At 47.7% G+C, this 11,173-nt stretch overlaps 1 protein-coding gene across 3 annotated transcripts in view; it reads left to right on the top strand.

The window, feature by feature from the left end:
* Positions 1–273: 273 nt before the first annotated feature.
* Positions 274–11,173, top strand: part of DCAF8 (DDB1 and CUL4 associated factor 8) — a 470,600-nt gene continuing 459,700 nt past the window's right edge. For 2 of the 3 annotated variants that reach the window (XM_086947619.1, XM_086947617.1), the window contains exon 1: positions 274–493. The gene's annotated coding sequence lies outside the window, so the exon portion shown is untranslated. Of the gene's footprint in view, positions 565–11,173 lie in introns of all 3 variants that reach the window. The other variant, XM_086947618.1, reaches the window with a different exon arrangement.

Genomic DNA, 11,173 nt, shown 5'->3' with positions numbered 1-11,173 from the left:
ATAGTGTATAATTGTGTACTATTTTTTTGTATTTCAATTTCATATAAAATTACGAATGACAATTTTTTTTGTATCAACAAAAAATAATAATTGACAAAAGGTAGACCTTTCTTCAAAAACCGCTTTTTCATTCCAAGTTGACTCCATAATTACTTCAAACGGGTTGAACAGAGGGTATTCCAATATGGATGCTTACGCGACCTAGTGATATAGAGCACGGCGAAGTATTGCACAGTCCGCGAAGTGCATCCCGGGGGCCACTGTTCAGTAGGAGGGGTAGTAGGGGGGTGAACAGAGTCGAGAAGATGGCGTCGGACGGCCCCCTAGAACCTGGTCGGAAAGGCTCTCCTCAGTTCCTGCGTTGCTTCTCACGCATGTGTCTTTGACTTGCTTCTGGAGCGGCGGAACCCCGGAAGGTTCCAGTGGGTTTTCGGGTGGGCACAGCGGCCTTTGGCAGCGGGAGCCCATGGACGGAATCTAGCGCCCCTGCTCGGTGGGTTATTGCCAGGGCCCTCCTAAGACCCAGGGGGGTTGGGGCGTAGATGGGGGCAGCCTGAGCATCAGGTGGGCAGGACTGGTTTGCTAAACTGTCACAGATCTCTTGGATTTCTGGGAATCAGTCACAAGTCCCACTTAGATTCTGGTGTTTACCTAAGCTGTTGACGTTCGCCCTCGCACCAGATGTTTACAATTTTGTATCTCTCATAGATTGTGTATCTTACGAACCCCTGCATTACAACACAATATTAATTTCAAAGCTACCCGAATTTCAACATTATCTATATGCTATAGTTTAATGGTAACATTTAGTCTAGCACACCGAAATACGGCACCGTATGTTAAACCGAATTCACCTGGAATTTCACGAATTTCTGATCACCTTGCATCTATCTACCTTAAGTGATGCATACTTTTTAACCTTCAAGTCTTCGCTTGTGTATTTACACTTGCTGTACTGGAAGTGAAAGTGCATTTACTGATTGAGGAAATTACGACCATCTCTTGATGTGGAAAGCTGCATGTAAATCTGAGCATCTTAATGATTTTGTGACCAGATATTCAGAATAATATTTACTATTAGTAGATTTTCTGATCGTGTCGGTTATCCTACACTCATTTCGATAGTGTACACCTGATGGATATATGACTATTCTGTTAGGTCTATAGTTCGGTGGGCTCTCACATTTCCCAGGGAGGAGCTAGGGCTTTCACTTTCAAGGCACTTAAAAAAAAACATTTCCACCATTACTTTTTCTGTCGTGCAGTTATTTCCTTGGGAGGCAAAGTTATAGACCAATCAAACATGCCTTTTCCGTACAAAGTGCGGTGCACAATAACTACACACCAGCAACTGCCACTGTATTATCTATTTATGTTACATGTTTTTGTGCTTTTGTTACTCAAAACGCAGTGGTATAAAACCCACTTTTCCATGGCAACAGTGAATATGGATTTTTTTCAGCATATTTATATATTTATTTAAAGAGTTTTATAAAGAGTAAACATGACCCCAGGGCAGTGGTCTCCAAACTTTTTAATGCCGCACCCCCTTCCCCTAAAAATAAAAATTAAATAAAAAAATATATATATCACTGGGACCCACCCTACATCTTTTTCTGTTAAACTGGTAACGTTTAAATATGTCTAGACTTATTTAAACATTGCAGTTAAGTTCTGTTAGCGTTTAAAAAATTCGATCACATACATGATTGCCACACACTATTCTAGTAAAGGCAGGCCTTACTAGCCAGTAAAAGCATCCTTAGTTTGATTATTAGAAGTGTGGGTGGGGGGTTGAAGAATATTTAGGATTCCTACCTTTTTGACACCTCTCTCAGCCAGGAAATAAATGACAACAGATGTTAGTGTTGGCCCTTTACAGAGCAACTTACAGCCTCATTTTTTTCTGCTGAAACCAAAGCACTGTTATCAGCATGATGCTTCTGTTGGCCAGAGCATGGCGCCCCCGTGATCATTTGAGGCTCCCCCCTAGGGTATCGGAGCGCTATAAATAGTCCAGAACAGAGGTAAATCATGAACAAAAATGTGATTGGTTACGTTACAGTATTCTCCAAGTGCTAGCATATCCAAGCGTTGTCCCTAGTCTAGAACAGGTTCAACACATACGTCGAAATATGATCTCTTACAGTACAAATGTTCATCAAGCAACCAAAGCTCATTTACAAAACAGTAACTGTTTCCTCTAAAGATGAGCATAATGACAGCTCATTAACAACCCTGTGCTGAACTTAAAGAAGCATCTTGGGAACGGTTGGTGTCCACTTGCTCTTCTAGAGATTCCAGGGGCTTTTGGGCGGTGGTTAATGGAAGGCAGCCCAATGTGGCTGCGCAAGATGATATAGGCTCCTCTTCGACCAGCCCTTTAGGTTGCCCACTATCACAAAGTGTACGCTTTGGATAAAGATCTCCCCACTCACCAGGGTGACCCTGATAAACTATACCCACTTGGGATTAGGTGTGAGTATGAGGAGATCTATGATGCCATCATGGGTAGCCCGCCCAATAAAGCACCCGGGCCTGACTGGATGCCCATGGATTTATACAAGGCAGAAGAACCAGACCTCTGGGCTTCTGTTCAGACTAATGTCCTTAATGCCGTGACCCAGTTAGGCTTACCGTTGACCTGGAAATCTGCTATCATAGTCAAAGTGTTTAAGAAGGGAAATAGGCTGAACCCTACCTGCTATAGATCAATCTCCCTGTTAAGCTCAGTGATTAAGGTGGTTGGATGTATTGTCCTTCAGCTAGTGAAAGCTTGGGCCTAGGCAAATGATATGTCCCGCCCAATATGGATTCAGGGAAGGGAGGGGTACATTGGAACAATCTCTGAACTTTAACCTCATTTTAGGGAAATATGTTGTTGTGAAGCAGGGGTCCTTCTTCCTTGCATTTATGGACCCCCATAGCGCCTTTGAAAAGGTGAACAGGTCTAAGCTTTGGGACATTCTTGGGGTAATAGGATTGCCAGATCAGTTGATCGATTTTCTTGAAGCTCTTCATGCCGATGTAAATGCCTGCATCAGATACAGTACAGAGGGGGAGACAACTGAAGCTTTTAGCCTCCCATGGGGGGGTGTCAGGTAGGGATGTGTGATGGCACTAATTTTGTTTCTATTCTATATTAATAGCCTGAATACCTGCTTGAGCGAAAATGGTGCTGATCTGCCAAGAGTAAAGTCTGTTAGCGTGCCTCCCCTGTTATATGCTGACAACGCCGTACTGATGGCCCGAACGGCCAATGGGTTAAAACTCCTGGTTTGACAAGTTTATTAAGTTCATGGATGATCTGGACCTAGACACAAACATCTCAAAGACCCATTATATGGTCTGAGGGAGAAAGCAAACTAGGGTTCTAGGGTTTCCACCTTTCCCTACCTGGGGGTATCATTCGATCAACAGAACAAGCCTGTTGCACCCTGTTTAGATTTTCACTGTCAGTGGGAAATAAGCCCATTTTGCCCCTGTTGCAAATCTACACAATGAACTGTCTCCCAGTCCTGACATTTGATGCAGTCATTTGGGGGTACAGTAGGTGTAGGGTGATCTAGCTTGAAGAGGACCGATTCTGTAGAAAACTTCTGGGGCTGTGTCCAAACAGTTCCTCGATTGCAACCCATTAGGAACTGGGTTTAAACTATGTGGAGGATTAGGTTAAACTGGCTCCACTGTTACTCTTGATATCGGTTTGGGTTGACGAGAGACTGTGGTTCAACAGGAGCGTGAATGAGCACTGCATGAAATGCATATATTGCCATAAGATACTGTGGATAAATTACATACAATCTGTTGCCCGTTCCCTAGATTGTATGGACATTTTTAACTGGCCACACTGCCTTAAAAAGGTTGATTTTGGTCTTTTCAAGGAAAACATTCTAAATAAGTTTAAAGACGAGAGGGAAGCCAGGGCATTGGAGAAAAACTCCATCAGATCCTATCTACTTTTAAAATCTGACGATGGTGTTGAAACTTATCTCATAGTAGTTAAACACCCCAGGGACAGATTCACTGCTTACTAAATTTCGCCTGGTTACGATTCGTACTATGATTTGTTTCCCTCCGGGTCAGTTCGATCCCCATGCCCTTTTATCTTGCCCTTGTGCTGATAGTGCACACCAGCCCTTAATACATCTGGTTTTATTTTGTAAATACTATGAATTCTTGTGCAAAAGGTACTTACTACCATTTTTAAAACGAGGGGTTATACTTAATTTAGCTTTGTCTTTTTACATTTACAGTTATTAACTGATCAGGCTGTGATGTTGGCGGTTCCTGGTAATTTAAAAGGTGCCTTACACTGGAATAACATAATGTGTGCCTAGTAAATAATTATGTATATGTTAGGCTGGGCAGCTAATTTTATAAGGTTCTTAAACGCTCCCTCATTGTCTTTTCAGAATTAATTGTACTGTATTGTGCTTAATAAGGTTTTTAATTTTTTACTGTGGTTTTTATACTTATGTTCCTATCTTTTATGTATATGATGCATACTCGAATAAAGAACAACCCTGTAGTGCTATACAATTGTGAGGGTAACAAGTGCTATGCAAAATGGAGGATCAACTTGTCCATAATTGTATCAGCGATTTATACCATTACTGTGAACAAAACCTAAAGTAAATATTAATGTAAAAACACGTTAAGGGTAATGTGTTACATACCATATCAGGGTTTTATTGACATTTACAAACACTAATCAGTCAATCATTTGTAAAGCGCGCTACTCATCCGTGAGGGTCTCAATGCGCTAGAGGGGAGGGGGAAGAGGGAGCAGCTACTGATCGGACAGCCAGGTCTTGAGAAGTCTCCTGAAGGTGAGCAGGTCCCTGGTCTGTCGCAGGTCGGTGGGGAGGGTGTTCCATGGCTTGGCGGCGAGGTGTGAGAATGATCTGCCGCCGGTGATTGTTCGGCGGATGCGTGGGACGGTGGCGAGGTCGGCAGAACGAAGCTGGCGGTTCGGGGTTTAGAAGGTGAGTCGTTCGTTGAGCTATACTGGTCTGGCGTTGTGGAGTGCTTAGAGAGCGTGGGTGAGGAGCTTGAAGGTGACCCTCTTGCTGACTGGAAGCCAGTGCATGTCTCTCAGGTGGGCGGTGATGTGGCTGTGGCGGGGGATTCCGAGGAGGAGGCGAGCGGAGGCGTTTTGTATGCGTTGCAGTCTTTTCTGGAGTTTGGCCGTGGTTCCTGCGTAGAGGGCGTTGCCGTAGTCCAGCCTGCTGCTGACGAGGGCTTGTGTGACCGTCCTTCTGGTTTCGGTGGGGATTTATCTGTGGATCTTGCGGAGCATGCGTTGGGTGTTGAAGCAGGAGGAGGAGACAGCGCTGTCTTGGTGGGTCATAGAGAGCGTTGAGTCCAGGATGAACCCCAGGTTGTGAGCGTGGTTGGTTGGTGTAGGGGCGGTGCCCAGCGAGGCCGGCTACCAGGAGGCGTCCCCTGCGAAAGGGATGGAGCCGAGGATGAGGACCTCCGTCTTGTCAGAGTTCAGTTTCAGGCGGCCTGTCTTGATCCATTCTGCGATGGCCTTCATTCCCTTGTGGAGGTTGGTTTATGAAGTTTAAGAACCCCCCCATGGCAATTTTCAACTGCCTTACGCAGTTATATATTTTGTATTATATAATTTTATGTGATACTATACTCACATCTGAAATCATGGCATTATAATATAAATGTTCTAATTCGCAGCTAGCTAAGGAAATCTCTTCCGGTTGTTTTTTTTACTCCTCATGCTGTCAATCTGTACGTTTAGTGACGTGGCATAAAGATGGCAGTATATAGAGCGGTTCAAAGGATGAAATATGTTCTTGTCTTTTTGACTGCAAACCCTCTATCTTATGTTGGGTTATTCACTCACAGTTTATCCTCGAGTGAGTTTTGTTTTCAATCATTTGATGGTATGTAATTATTCTTGAAAGGCACACCTCCCTGAATGATATATTGTTGTACTTTAAAATGGTACATCCTACTATAAATCTTGGTATTGACTCTGCATCTCCTGAAGAATAAAAATTGGAGTGCCACGTGGTTGAGTGTAATATGTTGCCAAATTTTCCCCACCAAAGGGGATCTTGGTATTTATCCTAAACCCCCGAATATCAATATTATTGTTTGTGTGCTTGCTTTAGCGCGTGCACATCTTCAAGGGATAACAAATGTATAACAGTGCATAATTTTACTGGGCTATGTGCATCTGGCTGTACATAAACCATAAGGTATATGTGGCACACGTTAGATGTGTTTATAGGCCAAAAACTTAATGGCAATTCATGCTTGTGATGGCACTAGACCATACGTGTTACAGTTTTTTTTTTCTATTTTCAAATAATGCATATTTATTGTGCAGTGAACTCTGAACGGGTAAGTTGCTAAGAAGCACATGACTTTTTGCCAACATGTCAAAGCCGGTATTAGAGCCAGGATCTCCTGGTTCCAGCATCAGTAAATTAACAACTACGGTACATATGTTGTAGCCAAGAGTTTATTTGATTTGACTTTATGCACCAAACCTCCCCACACTGATTGTTACTATTTATCTGCAGCATAGCAGATGTTGTGACTACATTTTAACCAGATCTTTTCTGTAGTGAAGTCTGACTGTTCCCCTTGTTGAGTAGGTTCTGCTCTTGTCTTAAGGTACAGCCTTACAGCTATCAAACATCCATTCAGGGGTCTTCTCTATCTTTCCACCTCATGTCCACAAAGCGAAGTTTGATGTTTACTGTAAATGTCCATCAAGTTCTTGATTTTTGCTCTGCTGATTTTGGGAAAATATCTCAACATATACATCTTGTGTTCCTGACGTGGGATTAGATATTTGTTTTGAAATCTCCTTTGCATTGATCTTGATTTTGTTCCTAAAATTGTTTTTGAAGTGCAGTGTAATGTGTTCCACAAATAAACATACAAGGGAGCAGATTTATGCCAATTCTTTCCGCAGCAAATTGTATTTGCCCCAAATATTCTTTGTTGATTTTACATATCCACTTAGGTACTCCTCAGAAGCTCTTTATATTTACCCTGATTTGTAATGGAATTGCCTTTCCTATTTAATCCGAGTCCTTCCTGTAGTAGCCCATTCTTATACAGCCAAAATCTATATAGTTGGCCCGTGATATTTATCTCTATTGCCCATAGAATGTGATTTTTATCTGTATCCTCTCTGCAATAGACCGTAAGGTTTTTTTTTTGATAATCAACTTTATTGGCATTTGTAAAACAGGGACAGAAAGGGAAAAATTCATTGGTCGCAGCTCAATCGATAGCAGGTATAGTGAGATAATAACATCAAGACACATGGGTGACAGTATATCAGTCCAGTCCGACATCATATTCAGCATAGTAACAACAAAGACAATGTGCATCTCTGGGTTCACGATGGAAGCAAGTTAAACCATTTCCCCCATATTTTAGAGAACATTTCTGGGGCACCCCCGAGATTCAAAGAGGGCCTCCTCTTTGGCCCCACACCAGTCCACACCCCTCCTCCATCCCCTCACCGTAGGGGCGGATTCTTGTAGTCAGGATCGAGCTATGTCCCGTTTGGCCACAGCCACCGCCGTTCCCAACAGGCGTTTATCGATCTGTTGCCATCTAGGTCATCGAAGACACCCAACAAAAGCCGCAGTGGGTCGTGAGGGATCTCCCAGCCCAGGGCCTTTGAAAGTTCCCTCTCCACCCCCTCCAAAATCTCACAAGTCCCGGGCACATCCACACCATATGGTAGAAGTCTGCTGGAGAGTGTCCACACCTCGGGCAGTCCGGGGAGGGGCGCAGACGGGCTCGGAAGAGCCTCTCCGGAGTGAGGTAGGACGCGTGTTTACACCACCCGCTGCTTGGAGAATGTGGTAAGGGTTCGTGGGGCCATCAGGGCGTCCCTCTAGTCAGCCTCCTCCAAGGGTCTTTCCCAGCCCTCCCAACGGGTGCGCAGCTGGTCAAGGGACGAAGGGCTATTGTTGACCAGGGCCCGGTAAATTCGGGAAACCCCACCCCTACCCAGGTCCCTCATCATCATCTGGGCTTCCAGCGGGCTAAACTCTGGAAGGGTGGTTGGCATGGGGAGGTGTACATACAAGGCGTGGCGCAGCTGTTGGGCGTGGGGAAGGGCGTGCCGCTGCTGTAGATCGGCGAAAGCTCGCATGTGATTTCCCACCCAAACGTCCCCTAGGACCGGCATCCCAATTAGGTCCCAGCGCCGGAACCCTTTAAGGGATGAGACCTCCAGGAGCCAGTTCCCATGCCAGAGTGGTGTCTGACGGGTAAGCCTGCAGTCGCATCCTGTGTGACGTTGGGCGGCGCGCCAAGCCATCAAAACCCCTCTGGTAATTGGGGCCATTTGTTGTGGAACAGGGTAGCCATAGAGGAACGCTTGTAGCTGAGAGAAGTCCGTCTCCTCTAGCTCCACTCGATACGCCAGGTTGGACCAGCCGCCCACGTACCAGTCATGGATGACGATCCGCTTGGTGGCGAGGTAGTAGAGATAAAGATGACTCACTCCTAGGCCCCCATCAAAGGGGGGATGCGGCTGTGTGCGAGGGAGAAGTGACCGCCCACCATTCCAAAGGAACCTTGTGAGGGCTCCGTCCAGCTCCCGGAACCAGGACCGGGGAAGGGGGATGGAGGTATTCTGTATAATGTATAAGAAACGGGGGAGGATCATCATTTTGAAGAGGGCACTCCGTCCCAAGGGATTAAGGGGGAGGGGTTGCCACCTCTTCAGGTCAGATTGCATCCGATTCACTAGGGGCGTAACATTCAAGGCCCATTCCAGCTCCGGCAAAAGAGTCACCCATATCCCCAAATATTTCACCGAGTGACGTCTAAGAGGAATGGATGACTGCCAGTCGAAACATTCCCGGGAAGGGTGCAGCGGGACCAGGGTAGACTTTGCTGCGTTGAGCCGGAGGCCGGAGACATGTTCGAAGTCCTGGAGGATCCGCAGACACCTGGGTCCCGAGGTCGCCGGGTCCGACAAATATAGGAGCACGTCATCGGCGTAGAGGGCTATCTTATCAATGTGACTCTCATTCCAGATCCACCTTTGGACGAGGCGGTCGTGCCGGATGAGTGTCGCCAGGGGCTCCATCGCTAGTGCAAATAGTAGTGGAGAAAGGGGACACCCCTGGCGCGTACCTCTGCGTATCGGGAATGCCTCCAAGAGCGTCCCGTTGATCAAGACTCGGGCCTTAGGGCTCGCGTAAAGGACCCCCACATAGCTGCGGAACCGAAGCCCATCTCCTCCAGCATGTCATGCAGGTAATCCCAGCCCACCGTATTGAATGCTTTCTCAAAGTCGAGAAAGAGGAGGGCCAGATAGGGCGTTAGACGGGATCGATGGGCCAGAGCCGAATGGAGGTGGCGGATACAGTGGCGGGTACCTCTGGATGGCATGAAACCGCACTGGTCCGGAGGGACTAGGTCTCTCAGGAGGGGCTTGAGCCGTTGAACCAATGTGGAGGCAAAAAGCTTAATATTGGTGTTTATAAGGGAGATCAGGGGAAATCCGCGCAGTTCACCGAGGGTGGATGGGTCTTGGGAATGACTACAATTGTGGCCAGGTCCGATTCGGGCGGAAAGGAACCCCGCTCTATCACGTGGAGCAAGAGTGTCAAAAGGTGGGGGGACAGAGTGTCTCGGAAGGTCATGTAGAAATCCTGAGGGAATCCGTCTGGACCGGGTGTCTTGCAGCTATGCAGCAGAGGGATAGGCTCTAGGACTTCCTCCTGAGTGAAGGGCTTCTCCAGGGCTGAAAACATGTCGGACAAGGGTGGACCCACAGTAAGGTAACAAGGTAGGGAGCTGCAACCAGCTGCTCACAAGCAGCACCATCAGAGGCCGAGGAGCGGCCGAACCACAGTAAACCTGAAAGCGGCCCGTAGGCGGCTGAAAACAAAAAAACCTTTGAGACAATGGCCTCTCCCTCCCCCACCCCACACTTCGGAACGGGTAGCATCTGTCGCCCTAAACTAAAACACCCAGAGAACTAACCCCTCACAAGGGGGCTTGGTACTAAGCTAAAACGAGTAGTTGGGAGCAGTAGCACTAATTTAGAGCGAACAAAGGAGGACCCCCCCTCCTTGGAGCCGGATGAAAGGCAACAGCAAGGAAACAGGCAAGGTTGACTGAAGACATGGCATACAGAAATAAGTGTCCACAGAGGCACAGGGGAAATAAGAGTTTAGGATCAGAAGAAATAGATGGAGATGAAAAAAAAAAAAAGCGGGGGTTTGAAACGGAGCGATGAAGACAAAGGTATGCATTGATTGAGTAACAGCTCCTGGAAGGGATCCTCTCCAGGCGAGTCGCCCTTCGGGCGTCCGACAGGGCCCAGACGAACATCATAGGGCGATCCGATCGGTCAGGGCGGCTTTGAGTAGACAAACCTCAAGAAGCCACAGCTCAGTCTTCTGTATCCTGTAGTGAGTCCCGGATTATAGGGCTGCCAGACAGATCCGAGTCGAATCTGGATTTGCGCAGGTTCGTGCCCGAAGTAGGGGGCATGTCAATGGCGATCACCGGTGGGGGCTCCGTCGCCGAAGATGCTCCCTGGTCGGGCGTGGGGGGGGGGGGGCGGTGACCGCCGCGCATTACCCCTTGGTGAGTGCGAGGCGTCTCGACGCGGGCGGCCTCGCCTGCGGGAGACAGTCCGACGTCGCCTTGGCTTGGGTCCTTCGTGGGCAGGGCGGGAAGCATGACCTCGGGTAGGGGAGAGCCCTCGCACAGGAAGAAGGGGACGCTCCTCCGTGAGCCAGGTCCAGGCTGCCTGCGGGGAATCAAAGAAGAAGGACTTGCCCTTGAAGAGGACCTTGAGCCTGGCGGGGAAGAGGAGGCCATATCTCAGACCCAGCGACCTGAGCTTTTGCTTAACTTCTTCGTAGGATTGCCTTTAGGACTGGACCTCCCTCGAATAGTCCGGGAAGACCATGATTTTGGAGTTCTCAATAGCAGGGGGCCCAGGTCCCTCGCCGCACCCAGGATGGCGTCCCGATCTCTGAAGTTGAAGATGCGGAGGATGAAGGGCCGGGCGGGACTCCTGGGGGAAGGCAGGAGCGCCAAGGAGCGATGGGCCCGCTCTATGGCGAACCAGGGGGAAAGCTTCCCAGCCAGCATCCAGGAGCGGAACTAGGTTTCGAGGAATTCGGCTACTGGGCCCTTCTCCACCCCC

Source organism: Lissotriton vulgaris, chromosome 12 (genome assembly GCF_964263255.1).
Source record: "Lissotriton vulgaris chromosome 12, aLisVul1.2, whole genome shotgun sequence".
Taxonomy (NCBI): domain Eukaryota; kingdom Metazoa; phylum Chordata; class Amphibia; order Caudata; family Salamandridae; genus Lissotriton; species Lissotriton vulgaris.
The sequence above is the reverse complement of the archived record's forward strand: the minus strand, read 5'-3'. Positions and strand labels throughout refer to the sequence as shown.